The sequence below is a fragment of the Rhipicephalus sanguineus genome, chromosome 9, assembly GCF_013339695.2.
Source record: "Rhipicephalus sanguineus isolate Rsan-2018 chromosome 9, BIME_Rsan_1.4, whole genome shotgun sequence".
Lineage (NCBI taxonomy): Eukaryota > Metazoa > Arthropoda > Arachnida > Ixodida > Ixodidae > Rhipicephalus > Rhipicephalus sanguineus.
The window spans coordinates 128,558,006-128,574,532 of record NC_051184.2 but is presented as its reverse complement, the minus strand read 5'-3'; the positions used below and the strand labels follow the sequence as shown (position 1 = coordinate 128,574,532).

The following is a 16,527-nucleotide window of genomic DNA, read 5'->3' as shown; positions in this document are numbered from 1 at the left end:
CACAAAAACAATCCCCAAAAGCTTTGGCAGGCGATTTCCCCAAATAATAGCTTACCTCAAATTTCCCTATATGACAGTAACCAAGTTCCTGTTAGTGACAAGGGGTGTGCTGCCACCTTTAATACGTTCTTTTCACCCATTATCCGCTACAGAAGATCATTCAAACATTCCGAAAGTGACTGATCTAGAGTACCAGTTCATGGAATCTATCCATGTTACAGCAGGCGGTATCGCAGGTATCACTAATGAACTGAAGTTATCCAGCTCATGAAGCCCTGATATTATCAACTCCAAAATTTTAAAGAATGCAGTTGCAATTTCTAGTAAAATCTTGTGTCATATCTTTCGCCAGTCATTATCATCAGGCCAGCTTCCCTCAGACTGGAAAATTGCAAAAGTGGTACCAGTACACATAAGTGGCAGTAAAATTTCCCAGAAAAATACCGTCCAATCTCATTGACAAGCATTTGTTGCAAAATGCTTGAAGATATCATTGCTTATCTCGTATATCACCACCTGGAGTTCAATCATTTTTTTTCTTTGCTGACCAGCATGGGTTTAGGAAGGGCTTGTGATGTGAGACGCAGTTACTAGAATTTACTACAGACGTAAATATTAACATGGATCGTAGCCTTGAAACAGCTCAATGCCGCTTAATATCAAAATTGTCAGTTCTGAAATTAGACAGCTTGACACTTTCTTGGATCCCAAACTTTCTAACAAGCCATGCGCAGTTCACAATGGTTATTAATTATGCGTCATACCATACAAGGTCACCTCTGGTGTACCACAGGGTAGTGTGTTAGGACCCTTGCTTTTTCTTATTTATATCAATGATCTGCCTTAAATCCTGCATCCTGAATGCCTGTATTTGGCGATGACTGTATATCATATCGACCAATTAGGAGCCCTGAAGATCACCTCATTCTACAGCATGACCTTCAGCTCGTTAGAAATTGGTGTGAAGCCTTGCAAACGAGACTCAACTCATCTAAATGAAAACTAATGTCATTCTCGCGTAAAACATCAAATCATACATTTTCGTATTGCATAAATAAAGTTCGAATGTCTCAGGCATCATCATACAAATATCTAGGCTTTAATCTTACACCAAGGCTTTCCTGGACTTCTCATATCGCAACAATATGAGGTAACGCTTCGAAATAATCTCTTGGGTATATTCGGCGCAACCCCACGTAGCTGCCCATCCGTACACCAGCGTTTTAACGTTTTGTACGTCCGCAGCTTGAATTCGCGTCTCCCATATGGTCTCCCTATTATGAATGCATAATCGGTATATTAGAAGCTGTCCGAAATCTAGCTAGTCAATTTATATCTGGCGATTATATCTAGCGGTCAGGCATTACGCAAATAAAACTCAAGCTCTCCCATCAACCTCTAAGTATGCGACGTGACGAGCACTGTTGTCCTTTTTCCTTAAATATCTTTATCAAATGAAGCCATCAAACGTGTCATTGGTACGCGCGTTATGCACATCACGACGTCTTCACAACGACCTAAGTTATAAACGCATCTATAGGAACACTGACATATTTAACTTCTCGACTTTGGCACGAGCTATTCGGTAATGGAATTGGCTGCCTAACAGTGCCGTCGCGCAAACAGATCCTACAGTTATCATCGTAACAAATATTCACATTCATCAAGTTCTACATCCCGTTGTAACTTGTAGTGCAAACTTTCTTTTTTTCCCATGTTTTCCCTCTTTTGAGGAATATGACTAGTGTGCTACCGTGAAAATGTCTTTCATTTCTTTTTCTTTTTTACGTCTTTTTTTTTGTTTTTATGTGTGCTCAATCAATGTGCATTTTTACTGCACTTTCTTTGTTTACGCCACCATTGCGCCGCTCCATTCGCAAAGACAGGTTTTATGTTATTTACATTCTTATTCTGGGTATGCTTTGTGTTGCTTTGCCATTTATTTCCATTTCCTTCACCATCTTGCAAGCTCATAGTATTATTGCAGACTCTTTTCGCACACATGTATCGGTTTATTGTGCTTTCTTTTGTTCTGTGATGCTCCCCTTACTCAATACTACCCATGGGGCCTCTTAAACAATTTTAAATAATAATAATAATAATAATAATAATAATAATAATAATAATAATAATAATAATAATAATAATAATAATAATAATAATAATAATAGTAATAATAATATTAGTTGAGGCTAGGCAGAACCTGATTGAAGCTAGCTTGTCGGTTGAGTTGGCCGACAGGTTGCCGAGTTCAGTCTTTGGCTTCTCTTCTTCCGGCATACCCGTGTGATGACGACAGTTCTACATTTTTAGTGGAGCAGTGTTGTGTGGCGGGATTTATCCATTGTAGGTCGCACATAGCCGTTTATTATGATGATATTTTTAGCGTAGGTCGCACGGCACACACTTGTAGGCGGGACAAATTACGGCTAATCTAAAGAGCCTCGCTGTTACATCGTCTTCGGTGATACTGCGGGCCATACAGGGTGATTCGATATCTCGGCTCTCTGGACTGCAAGGCCATCCCGGATGTAATTTGTGTTCAGCGGTGCCGCACACGATATGGTGTCGTGCATACTATGGGCCTTAAGCCGCCTCATAGGCGTTAAAGAACCTGACGACTGTCCGTCTTGCTTTCTTTATTATTCTGATTTGTTTGTATATGCATATTCTTGTCCCTGCCATGTTCTGCTGTAGGCATCGGGATGACACTTTTTTAGAGGGGGGCTATGGCACGCGCGCTTCTTTTTTATTGCCATAGTAATTATATGGACACTATGGGCGGGTTTTTGCTGTAGCCGTTGCCATCGCTGTCATGACGCGGACATGTATATATCATTCTTGGGCAGTAACTAGTTACTAGTAAGACGTTTGGGGTAACTAGTTAGTTTTTCAGTGACATGCAACTGTAACTAACTGTAACCGCAAACTATGAGCTACGCTGGTGCAGCCCGGAACTCGGCCCCCCCTCTGCGCACACGTCAAGATACCGCACAGCCGCAGGACTGTCACCACACGCCGCTGCAATCACTGACGCAACACCGCCCGCCTGTCGGCCAGCGCTACACCCCGAAGACCGACGTTTGGCGCGCGCCCGACCACGGCCCACTCAGCTACCATTGCGGAGAAGCTGGAATACCTACCACTGCTGCCAGTACCGACAGATGGGACTGCGTGGATTCGCCATCGACGCGCCACGTCCAAAGCAGGGTGAACGGCCACATTACATTGCTGACTATCACGCAGGAGCACGATTGACCCCCCGACCCAGTGGAAAAATCCACCAGGCCGTGTCTGGCGTATTTTTCCCGTTTCCACCAGAGCACGGGCGAAAACATAAGCCTTACACAGTAGTTTGGAAATGAAAATGACTTCTCTGTTTATTTTTTCTGCCCTCGCCTCAACTTGGTTGTCTTCTGGGACAGCCAAAAGCCTGGTGTTCTGGGCGGCCTGTTTCGCTTCCTCTTCCGAAAGGCTTTGGGCAGCACTGTAGTGCCTGGAAGAGACTGCAAGAACAATTCATTACAGGGTTTCCCTAATTTGATGATTTCAGTTCGCTATGGTTGTTGCAGATTTGTGCTCTGCCTTTTTAGGCAAAGAAAAATGACGGAACACAGATCCATTTTCGTTCATTGAGAAATGCCTATCAATGAACTACGGTAGCTGATTAAAACTCACTTAGGTAACACTAGCAGAAAATATACGTTTGCTACGTGCCCTTCATACGTCTGCTACGCGCTCTTCAGTAAATAACCTGCTATGTGCTCGTCATACAGCCTAACATACAAACTGAGGGGCTAATTTTTAAATGTAGGACTACCATTGCAACAAATTTTCACCATGATTCCTTACAAAGCTGGTATGCTCAGGTTTAATGCTTTTATTGAACTTCGGGAAGGCTCGCACGTTACAAATGTCGGTACTATGACGGATAATACCACACTTCAGGTTTTCCTTCCTCAAAAAACTCCGGACAAAGAAGGACATGCAACAGATGCCATCAAGATTTCAACTATATCATATTATTTTAATGTGCAGATACTTGCAAAAGCAAGCAGACAGCCCAGGGCTGGGCAGAGATACTCAGAAAAGTATTCCGGAATACAGATATGGAAATACATGAACTGGAAGCCTAAAATACAGATACTGAGATACATTTGCTTTTAACGTAACGGGATATTTCGGAGATACTTTTGCAATAAGACGAAAAAAGTATTCCGGAATACAGTTACAGCGATACAGATACTGGAATACTTCTTTTATTTCAAGGATGCTCATACTACGCAAAGACACTTATTTGTGCAGCATAATGTTGTAATTAAAGTTACAGCGCATAGAAACGTTCAGTTAATTAATTTATTTATTACAGCACCCTCAGCGCCATAAGACATTGCAGGGGCGGAGGGGGTGGACAAAGTACGTAATTAGCAATAATGACATAATTACAAGTATCAATTGCAATAAAAATACACTATTTCAAAGCAACAGTAACAATGATTGGACAGCGAAATTGACATACTTGGCGAACAAACTAAGCTATGCTAGAAATAGCACATTTTAAGCAAATCACTCGAATCACTAATGAACACCAGTGAAGTGAGAAAAAGTATGCATTTACTTTGCACATAAGATCTGCTTTGCTGAGAAGGTTGCTGTGTGAGCATCTCAAATAGGCTGTCTTCTAACAGCGTCAATTCAGCCTCAGCACAAGAGTCACGAAAGAAAAAAGTCTGTCTAGCGCTGAAGGAGAGCAGAAATTCGTGTTATAGTGAATAAATATCGCCTTCATAGCCGGATGCCCTGCAGCGTGGCGATATCTCTTCTCGGGTCATCTAGATACCGAAACAATTCCGCCCTCACTTGGGTTGTTCTGACCGTTGAGAATCCGAAGTCTGTCCCCATCTTCGGAATCCTCAGCCGTCTGACCCTGTCGGCTTCAATGAAGCTGTCACCACCACCGACGCTACTAGCACCCATTTCAGAAAGCCGCAACGGGCGAAGTCGCCTCCGGCGGTGGGGGAGCCTGCTACCACAAAGACCGTTTCATGCATGTAATCAATTAGGAACGCACCCTGACATTGGAGAGGTGGCTGAAAGCGCGTCAAAGATAGCCAACTTCTAGTCCCTTCCACCGCGACTACGAGAACTGCTTTTGGAAGTGCCGCCACTTTGAGAACTGAATGCACGAGAAGCATTGCAAAGCCTGTTCCAAGGCGGTATCCTCGCGGGGGGTCGCGAAGTAATAGCTTGCCACCCGAAAAAAATTAGGCGCGCTGCACTGACCTTGAGAGACAGCGATTTTCGTCGGCAGAGGCCGACAACACTGCCCCCGCGATTCTGCCGTCTGCGGCGTCGCGCGCTTTACCACATGGACCATTGTGTGCTTGATCGGAAACCATCGCCGCCCTATCTGTCGGCGACCGGCGCGGCGCCTCTGCTTGTCTTGGCACAAAAAAGAAAAAAAAAACAGCAATTTCCCCATTGGAAACACTCCTCAACTCATTTCCGACACAAAAAAAGCAATGTAACGAGATACCCGTGTCCAGCATAGTATCGCGATACAGGCGATACATCGTAAATGTATTTCACTACTGAGATACAAATACATTTTTCAAACGTATCTCGATACAGAAATACAGATACTCAAAAGTATCTCTGAAATACTATCGCGATACTCTTGTATCGCGATACTGCCCAGCCCTGAGACAGCCTTCATGGATTCGCACAAGCACAAGGAGACAAGGAAGATATACGCAACGACGAGCGCAATCTAACAACTGGTTTAGTTTTTCGAAAACCTTCACTTGACACCTCTCCGATCTGCGCGATCTGACCTAAAAACTCGTCAAAAGCGCACATGGCACAGCTCGTGATCACATGCCTTATCATACAGATGACAACAGCAAGATTTCTTTCTCAAGCAAAGCAACAGAAAGGTGGCTAACACATTTTTCTTTTTGCTTGTCAATCTAAAAGGCCTCCACTATCCTGCCCGAAGTTTGATTGCGTTGCTTGTATTCAATGGTGGTGCTACTAAACAAGGCGTGCATGCGCACTCATTGCAATGCAACGCTAAACGTGTGTTAGGGCGACCTTTCAGACTCTACGTATGTTCCCTTAGCCTCGTCTTTATACATCTGCCAGTCTGCCCTACGTACACATGAGCACACGTCAAAGGAATATTGTACACTACATTGTTTGCACATTTAACAAACTGGTGCTTGTGTTTATCCTGTACACTTTTCAGTTTCTCACATTTCTGGTCAACCAAAGCACACACACCTCCGATTTTGTTCTTGGCCAAAAACACCCACCACCTTAACTTTGTAATTTCCAGCTACCTTTTTTTATTCTGTGAGATAGCCCGTGTACGTAAGGAATCACTACTAAGTTTGTTAAATGTGTACCAAGAAGCAGCAGTTTGTTAAATGTGCAAACAACGTAGTGTACAATATTCCTTTGACGTGTGGTCATGTGTACGTAGGTCAGACTGGCAGATGTATAAACACAAGGCTAAGGGAACATATGTTGAGTCTGAAAGGCCGCCGTAACACACATTTAGCGCTGCATTGCAATGAGTGCGCATGCACCCCTTGTTTTAGTAGCACCATCATTGAATACAGGCATCGCAATCAAACTTCAAGGGAAAAAGTGGAGGCCTTGTACATAGACAAGCAAAAAGAAAAGTGTGTTAGCCACCCCTCTGTTGCCTTGCTTGAGAAAGAATTTTTGCTGTCGTCATATGTACGTTAAGGCACGTGATCACGAGCTGTGCCATGTGCGCTTTTGACGAGTTTTTTTTTTTTACTAGATCGCACCGATCGGAGGGTTGTTAAGTGAAGATTTGCGAAAAAATAAACCAGTTGTTAGATTGTGCTCGTCGTTGTGTATCTCTTCTTTGTCTCCGTGTGCTTGCGCGAATCCGTGAAGATGAATATGTTCCAACTGAGCCAACTTGCAGTATTGCTTGAAGTAGACAAGCATTTCAGCATTTCAACCATTAGGCATGTTCATTCTGTGAGTGTAAATATAACTTGCAGCTGTGCTCAGAAATAGGGCACTGAAGTCGCCGAACTGGTACCAGGTTATAAAACGACATGCATGCATGACAGAAAACATGCACGCTACTGAAATGCGCAAGCTTTCTCGCTGACCTCTCTATGCTCCCACTTTATGTGGGGACAATGGCTGATGTGCAGGCTTCTGGCCGCCTGCCGCTGCAAAACGGTTCGTTCCCGTGAAGCTCCTATGCGCGTGGGCATCTGTCCACCATATTGCGATGGTGGATCGCTGAACCAAATGGAAGTCCTTTCTCGAGGCGGTCCTTGAGAGCATCCCACCGTTAGGCAGCTCAACCTGCACAGATACAAACAAAAAATTATTTCTTTAGCAAACAGCACTGTTTAATTCATCCCAACGACCATAACAACGAGCTGAATTTCAAAAGTCTGAACTATACATTGAACTGAAACACATACAGAGAACCCTGCTGATACATTTTTGAAGGGACTGAAGGATGTAATGGGATTCCCAATATATTGGACCCTATGGAAGCTATGCTGGGACTGGCGAAAAACGATACCAGCCAGGAAAACGCAGCGAGGAACATAACAGTGGGGCTCTACTGTGCCAAGTGCAAGCTTTAAAATAATATTGAAACTACCTCTATGTCAACATGGAAGTAGTAAATGATAACAGTGCAGCATTAGCGACATTATTATTATTTAGAATTAACAGAGAGCGGAGTTAGCTGGTAAGTATTCATTCTAAAAAGACAGAACAGTTCAAATGCCTTAACAGTTACTTCCACGTAGACCCCCACGCATGCCAGATTGATAGGTTCGCCTGTTGCATGAGCATGCGCAGATAAGTTTTCGTGCCTTCTTTCTTTTCTGCCGTCGTGCGTCTCTTCAGTTGTTAGTCGGCGTTTGTGGTGTCCTGACTTCTTTCTTGTGTCCGTCTTTGCAGGCCCTGTCTTTTTAGAATGAATTATTATTTGTTCTCCTAAATCGTATAATTTTCTAAGTTTCACTTGCATTAGCCACATAGTATTTATTCCCCTAAATCGTATAAATTCTTAAGTTTCACTTGCATATTCTCCCAGGTTTCAGCTCTATTATAATTGACCAGTTAATAATGCCTTGCGAGGTACACCTTATAGTTTATCACACTGCACATTTCAGTGTTTGGTGAACACTGAATGCAACATACATATTATTAAACAGTCAAAATAAGCAGTCCCATTACGTATATATATTCTAAGATTTTTGTGCTTCAAGTGCTGTGAGAAAATTATCAAAATGCTTGTGCAATTGAAAGTTGTCAAATAGTACATAAATGATAAAAACTGCAAAGTGATGCACTCAGTATCGTTAAAGGCCTCGCCATTTCTTAGCCAGCTTTTAAACAGGAAAAAATGCTTTTCTTTTGCTAAGAAGTGAGAATGGGCTCTCAGAATTGCTATCTATAACAGTAATTAGGAAAGATTTAATGTTTGAAAAACACAAGTACAGCTTTCATAATTGGCAAAATACACGAAAGAAAACATGATGGACTGTGTTCACTGGCCCAGCAAGGGATTTACAGGGGTTGCTTGGAGGTTCTAAGGCCACCACCTGAAAATATTTGATGCCTGTTGTATGTACTGACTGCGCGTCTTCAAAATTGAGCAATGACCGTCTACGAATGCGTAAATAGTATCATCTCTTGTGGCAAACAGTAGCTTCATTCTTATTCGGTACCCATTGCCGGCATGCATTCACAAAGAGTAATCACCATAATGAGTGTGTCAACAGCAACAATGCGGTTTGTCTGCATCGGTTGCGGCGAGCAGTAATTTCATTTCGACTCCTTGTAACGTTCACGCTATGTCACAAGCGTGGCAGAAGCTGCTGTGGATTAAGAAATATTTCAGGGTGCCGCGCTGCAGCTGCACTTTGAATGTGCCCTCACACACACAATGCCCTCATTCCAGCAAGTGCTGATCAGTTACCGAATGACTATCAAAGCCTCCGCAAAGATTTTAAGCTACAATTCAGCATTGTATCGCTTCATGACCACGATGATGACTACAGTGGCAACACAATCTAGCTTGTGTTGACCCAGATCGCCGCACGCACTGTGAATGCAGTAGCTCACATGATGTTCCTTTTGAATAGAAAGATAAGCCATCCTCGAAAAGTAAGTTCAGCTTCTGAAAGCTGAAGTATACCTTTCTGTAAAGGCTGGGCACAGATTATCAGCATAACTCATGCAGCACTAGCTAGCAAAGGTTACTACCACCACCTCTTACAATTTTTAGGGGCGAAGTTCCTTAAGGCGGCACCCGTTCGTCCCTCGTAATCGCCGTCATCGTAGTAGTCCGTAACAAGTCTTACGCTTTGACCTCCAAGGCGGTGCCGGTGGGAGATTTCTCCTGTGCGTTGTTGAACAATAAAAAATTCGCAGCGTGCGCGTTAGCTAAAAGCCGACTTCTTCTGTCTCTCATTCCCATTAGCAGCCATTGTTTACCTCCAAGGTAGTGCCTGGTGAGATTTCTCCTGTGCGTGATTAAACAATAAAAATTTTGTTCAAAATGCCGTTGATTGATGAAATAAACCAACGAAAGACGCCAGATGTTTTGTAAAAGCAGAACGAAAGAACGCCAGATGTTTTTCTTAAAGTGTAGTAGTAGTAGTTGTATGTAGCCACCTCGCCCGATCGTCAACGGGCGAGGTGGACCGGCAACGGCGCGAGGACCCTGCCGTACGAGAGTTAAATCACACTAAAAGACATACTTTGCGGGCGATACACTCTAGTGAGCTTTCAACTTTTCGTCTTAATGTACATGATAAAGAAATTATTTCTACGAAAAACGCAAGGCACACCTTGAGCAATATATTTGGTTTTGGGACGCTAAATGGAACCATGAGGCGATGCGAAGCCGGAGCACTTGCACGATCGCGTTCCGTTGGCTTTCGTTGGGCATGCTACCGACCTCGCGTCGTGGAACGCGCGTCCTGTCTTCCCTCTAGCCTTGCCTTTAATTCGCACAGGGCGAGCGGGGAATGCGGTCGCTCTTGCCGCTCTTTCGCTCGGGAGCGGACTTCTTCCTTGCATTTCACCGATCACAAGTGATAATGAAGGGACCACGTAAACCAACAGTACAATAAAAGTTTGATGTTTAATATATACACGATGTTTCACACTCTTTATATTATGCACTGGGCGCATTTCACGGAAGAGCTTCACGGTTTACAGATGATTCCCTCCGTAGCTTCGCCCCACTCATCATCATTCACCCCGTGGATATGCTGTGATTTTTTTTGCATTGTTGTCGCTCTTACCACAGCAGCATTATTTTTTAGGGTTTTGTCGAGACAACGTGATTATCAGGCCGCATGCAGACTGACTGTGCAAGAACTGGCAATTAACATACTCTGCACCCACACATTCAATAATTTTTTTTTAATATCTGGGGTTTAATGTCCCAAAACCACGATATGATTATGAGAGACGCCGTAGTGGAGGGCTCCGGAAATTTTGACCACCTGGGGTTCTTTAACGTGCACCTAAATCTAAGTACACGGGCCTTAGACATTTTCACCCACACATTCATTGTTGCTTGGTTAGGTAAGCTGAAACTCGGCACAAGACTAGTTATTGCAAAAGAAACAAGACGCAAACACATCATATGCCTTCGCACGCAGCTATTTGCCGACTAGCTCAAGTCCACATCTTGTTACTAGCTCAAAGAAAACAAGCAACAGCGCGAACCACAAGACAAAAGCATAGATATGGACTGAGCACTGACATACTTGCACTGTAAACGTAGTCCGAACAGAACAGCGCTTAGTTCATCTCTGTCCTGTCATCGTGTGGTTCATGCTGTTTCTCATTTATTATGGACATGTACAGACTGGCCCAAATAAGCACTCTTGTTACTAGTTATTATCATGATAGGCTACGCACCTATAATAGTCCTTGTGGATCCTTGATTATCTTAGCTGTTCATTCTTGCTGAACGAACACTGCGACATGTCAGCATCAGAGGTAGAAAGCAGTGTGACTGCTAAGGCTGTAGGACCAGAAGAGGCAGCACATTTAGTTGGTGTGGCTGCAGGATATGAGGTGGCAGCAGACTCAGTAGCAGGCGCAGTTGTTGCTGCCGTAGCAACACTGTGCTGAACCTGTTCATGGAGCAAAATCAACAAATGCTAAACTGTTAGAATTCAGGCTCCACCATTTAGTAAGTTAGAAAAGTTATTATTGTACCTGTAAATGTAAGAGCGCAAAGAAAATATTTTGCAACGTCAGCAACTGTTCAGAAAATGATGCCAATGTTTGCTCAGTGTTGCACCTATGTTCCAAACATTTGTTTAGATTCTGTAGGTGCCATGGATACACGTGCTTTTGCTAGACTGAGGCAAGTGAGATAAAAAAAAGCACGACAGTGAGCTTTGAATGAATTCAACCACTTCTACATCAAATTTATATTCAATAACTTTGCACTGTGCCGCATACTGTTAACGATGACCACTTTGGCACAGACATTACAGCATAGACCGCTTGTGACATAAGTGGTCGGAGCAGCAAATATGCACATCATTAGTGGTACTGAACTGTAACCAAAACAAAATTTTACCACAGCTGCACACACGCACTACTTCAAGACCAATCTGCTGCATTACTGTGAAAGCATGCAATAGGATAGGATGTCTGCACCCATTTATATATGTTACTGTTCGAGGACCCATGGCACCTACAAATGAACAAAAGAAAAAAAATAGTGCTGTTATGATACAGGAAGACCACTGAATGAATTTTTCACAGCTGCTCAATAGACCTTCTCAAGCAATCCCAGAATGCCTCGCAGGCACTATGGGAAATGTGTGCAAGCGTTGAGCAAGTCGGCTGTTTGGTCGCCCGCTGCTCATTGGCGCCGTGGGAGCATGACTCGAAAAGAACGTACAACCGCATTCTTAAATCATAAATACTGCATATATCTGAACAACCCTGCATGTATCTCTACACATGAAATGTGAAAGGAATAATACAGTCAGCGCAGGTATTACCATGTGGATGCATATCAGATGTAGCAGTTTAGCGGCATAGTACGAGGGTACAGCACGACGGTATCGGCATGCATTATTGTGTTGTATACGACGTACTATCATGAGCAGCATGTGCAGGAACACTGAATTCACATTTATTCAACGATTACTTTTTATGTACTGATATGAACGTGACGTATTGAATTGCAAGAGATACTTTTCCAGTAAAGCATTTGGTGTTATGAACACTCTTGTGCTTGCTAATTGCGCTTAGCCACTATTACCTTTAAAAGCAATAGACCTTTTTCAAGCACACGAGCGCCACCAACCGACGCGCAAGCGCTTATGGGAAAAGTGTGTATGCCGCAGCAGCCGCCGCGACGAGCGCACGGGCCTCGTGCTGTAGATTTCTGCTTGCGCCATGCCAGGACTTCGACACAGTGAATTTGGTAAGGTGCAACGTGTTACTGCGCAATTCAATAACGAACTTCAGTGTTTAGTTGCGACGGCCTCCCGACGATTTTCATCTGTCCCACTGCTGGACCAGCTGAGCGGCTCAAAAGCGTCACCTAGCTTTTATTTACTTTTTGGGCGCCAGTGCGCCTTACGGCATAAATGAAAAAAAAATACAACTCGGTTGCCAATGAAGTACAGGAGCGGTCTATGATTCACAGATGCATTTGTAATCAACGTCCATCGACACTGTAGACGAGTACAGTGTGAGGTTCTGATATTTAAAGAGTACACTAGAAAGTGTAGTCGGCATTTGGGGAAATGAGATACATTCACTGGTCGCTCGCACCATATATGTAACGAACGTTAAGTGCCTACTAACCTTCGTTGGTGCTATAACTACAGGTTGAAATAATACTTAGAGCGAAAAAAGAAAGCAGTGCACACCTCCAATCTCATTTGGTGAAGGCTCTAATGATGGGAATAACTGTTCATCCCACAATGGAAGGCTCGAACAGGCCGTGTCATCCACAAAACGCCTCCTCAGGAGTCTCCTTTGCAACGCAGTGGCAAGTGGCCTGCATGGGTATTCAGAAAATGGCTTAGCTCTGCTCCCACACAGTTTCTGCAAAGCAACCTAAGTAATTTATTAGGATTTTATTATTAATATCTCACCCTACTAACAATGCTTAAAAACACTTGCAGAACGCTTGACCTTCGCCTTCAAATCTTGAACGCCACAGCGTAATCGGGCAGTGTTCGCATCGCACTCTCGTTCCCTAACCAGGATTCGCTTCTTGGCGGACATCTCAACCATGCCACTTTCAATGAACTCTGAAATTAATATGAGGTTTCAGTAGTCAAATGTGAGTACTTTAAAGAATCATTCAGCATGGCAACAACACAGCCTTTCTCAACTGGGATGCGCCACTGTGATCTTAATGTTTCGTAAAATTTGGCAATGGTGACAGCATCTGAAAATTAGGTGTCCATGATCAGTGACACAAGAAGCACATGAAGGGGGGTGGTGTCAAGACATGCAGAAGCTTGCACACTTCAGCTGGCAACACTTCAGTAGTAGACGATAACTGCTAATTAAAAAAATGCTTAAAAGTTTGTATTCACATGGATGAAATATTGTGTGAGTGGCACAGGTTTTCCTTCTTTTTGCCATTCTTCGCTGGCACCATCCACATGGGTCCAGATACAGAAGACAAAACATCACTCCATGCTTCCCATTCATGGCGCGCAAATGTGACTGATTTTGAAGAAATGCAATCCTGTTGTGCAGGACATGAAAGGCATCAAGTTGTGAAGGCGAATGCAAGACGTTATGAGTCTGCCAGGCGTGTGCCAAAGTGCATTTTAGAGCCCTCTGAAAAAGAGGGCACCTGGTGTCACGACATGTAATTGCGCTAGCACATACCTTTATGCTCATGTGTTTCGATGTCTTTTTACGCTTGTGTGCAAAGTGTTCGTCCTTGCTTAAAATCTAAGGAAGCTGCAGGAAACTGCTGAGAAAATGTATATGTGAAGCAAGGCCCTACTGCCACATTCATGTAAACAGAGTTTATGGTTAAAATGCCAAATATTTGCTGTGTCAATTCACTAAGCACATAGGAGGCACAGACAACATGGCAAGCAGACGTTGAGCTGATGACATGGCATAAATTAATGCATATTTTGGAACATTTGGAATTTCTGTCCGCAAATGAATCCTGCGGCTTCCCCAGTGCAGCAAGAAACTATTGACATAGAGTACAGTATTCCAGATGCTACACATAATACGAGTTATGTAAGAACCAAGGATGCTAGGGCGCTGTATCTGGAAAGCTTTCGGAGCAAAAGAAGATATACAGCTTTCCCATTACCTCACCTTCTGTTGCGGTTTCTGCACTCTTTGTGTTGACATGGAAGTCGGCAGCGTGAATGAATCCCGTTTGGCTGGCACCGTACATTTGAAACAAAAAGAGATGGCGACCAGACCAAACAAACGTTTATCACGTTTCGGCTTTGAGCACGGAAGCCTTGCAACAATGAATGCATCAGCAGAAGCGGTTCATTTGAATAGGTTTGAGAAATTGCTGCAAAGACCTCGCATTGATCACGTTTAGATTTCTGTTGTTAAGGTTAACTCTTTTATAAGTGGTCTGCATGATAAACGATTCCATACGTAGCCAAGATGCTGTCACTTTTTCTGTTGTGACGATTCTTGCGTTGGTCCAATCAATCTTGTAGTCATTCATCACGGCGTGTTCTGCTGAAGCTTTGTTGCGAATGCTTGTATTACTTACATCATAGGCATAGTGTTGCATACGCTTCTTGCAGTTTCCTGACTCAGATGTGAACACCCTTGCAGTCTGCTCAAGGTACCTAGTAAACTACACTGGGGAAACGCTCCCTGGGCAGGTGATCCTTCACTCTCATAGGTTGATGGCACGAACTTTCGGGTGGAATCTGTGCCATGTGCATGTCGTACTCACGTAGGACATGTGCCAAACATTCGTTTGTTCAAGAAATATACGGTACGGGGGCCAGCAGGAAGCAGGCGCGTAGTGTGTACCCGTCATGACAGTTGACAGTCTATTGCACTTGTAAAGTGCCTAGGGTATCTACAGTGAGCGAGGTCATCCCGTACCTTTGCATGCCTGCATCATGTGGCTCTGAGCCCAATCTTTTGGCACGCTGCAGCAGCGTGGTGACAACAGCCCTCTTGTTGAAAGCGGAGTGCACAGAGGTGAAATTCAGCTGTCATGACAATGACACCTTGACGCACCTCCTCCCTGCTGGCCCCCGCGTCTATGAAGCGAGCCCCTGTAACGCATATTTCTGCAACAAGCGAATGTTTGGCCCATGTCCGACGTGAGTATGACATGTATGTGGCACACATTTCACCCAAAAAGATGCGCCATCAACTTGTAAGAGTGAAGGACCGCCTGCCCAGGGAGCAATTCCCCAGTTTAGTTTACTAGATACCTTGGCAGACTGCAAGAGTGTTTACATCGGAGAGTCAGGAAACTACAAGAAGCGTCTGCAGCCGCACGCTTGTGACAAAAAATAAGAGCGTCCACAACAACGCTTTAGCTGAACACGCCGTGATGAATGACCACAAGATTGATTGAGACAACGCAAAAATCGTCACAATAGAAAATATGGCAGCATCTCGGCGACGTATAGAATCACTTATCATACAGACCACTTGCAAGAGAGTTAATCTTAACGACGGAAATCGAAACCCCATCTACGCACAGCCTTTGCAGTGATTACTCAAGCCCATTTAAACGAAGCACTTCTGGTGATGCACTCATTGTGATCAAGGCTTGCGTGCTGAAAGCCGAGACGTCATAAATGTTTGTTTGGGCTGGTCGGCGTATCTTTTTTTTTGTTCTGTATGCATTGAAACATTGGTCCATTTCTTCTTTGGACTGTGAATAGAAGTGACACGTCATAATCGATAAATAAGTCAGTTGACAATACAAGCCAACACAGTCACACAAAACTATGCAAACATGCAATGGGAACCATGCACTATGTGACAATTATGACAGAAAAATAAACAATTTTGTTTATACACTTATGATTCCAACTAGCAGTAGTACAATATTACAATTAAGTCACACTTATCAGAAAGTAATTATGATGATTAGCACACATTTGCATAAATACATGTGGGAAAGCTTCCACCAGGACCACCGTCAAGCTATGCCCTGAAGACCAATCTTAAAGCACTGAGCAAGGCCTCACAGCAATACAACCAGCATCATGAAGAATACACGAATTCAAGAGCACGACCTCTGGTTAGCGAAGATGGGTGTAATGCCATGTTGACAAAGATTTCGCTAAAAAATGTATAAGCTGGTAAGCTTCGAGCTTCCCAGGCCGCACGCTTGTTTCGGCCTCTTCCTGAAGCCTGAGCACTATGCTGCAGCGCATAAGAGAGCATCACTTGCTCGCACCCGTCTAGATCCATGCATTTCGAAAATACCACGTGGCAAAGAACTGCGGTAGTCACCTGTATACTATCACAGATTCACATCGTGGA

At 43.7% G+C, this 16,527-nt stretch overlaps 1 long non-coding RNA gene across 1 annotated transcript; it reads right to left on the bottom strand.

Annotated features, from left to right (window-relative positions):
• Window positions 1-10,954: 10,954 nt before the first annotated feature.
• LOC125759772 (uncharacterized) lies at window positions 10,955-15,055 on the bottom strand. Its single transcript, XR_007417407.1, has 3 exons — window positions 14,362-15,055; window positions 12,933-13,063; window positions 10,955-11,168 (listed from the first exon to the last, which is right to left on the bottom strand). It is a non-coding gene; the product is annotated as an uncharacterized LOC125759772 (long non-coding RNA).
• Between the last annotated feature and the right edge of the window lie 1,472 nt (window positions 15,056-16,527).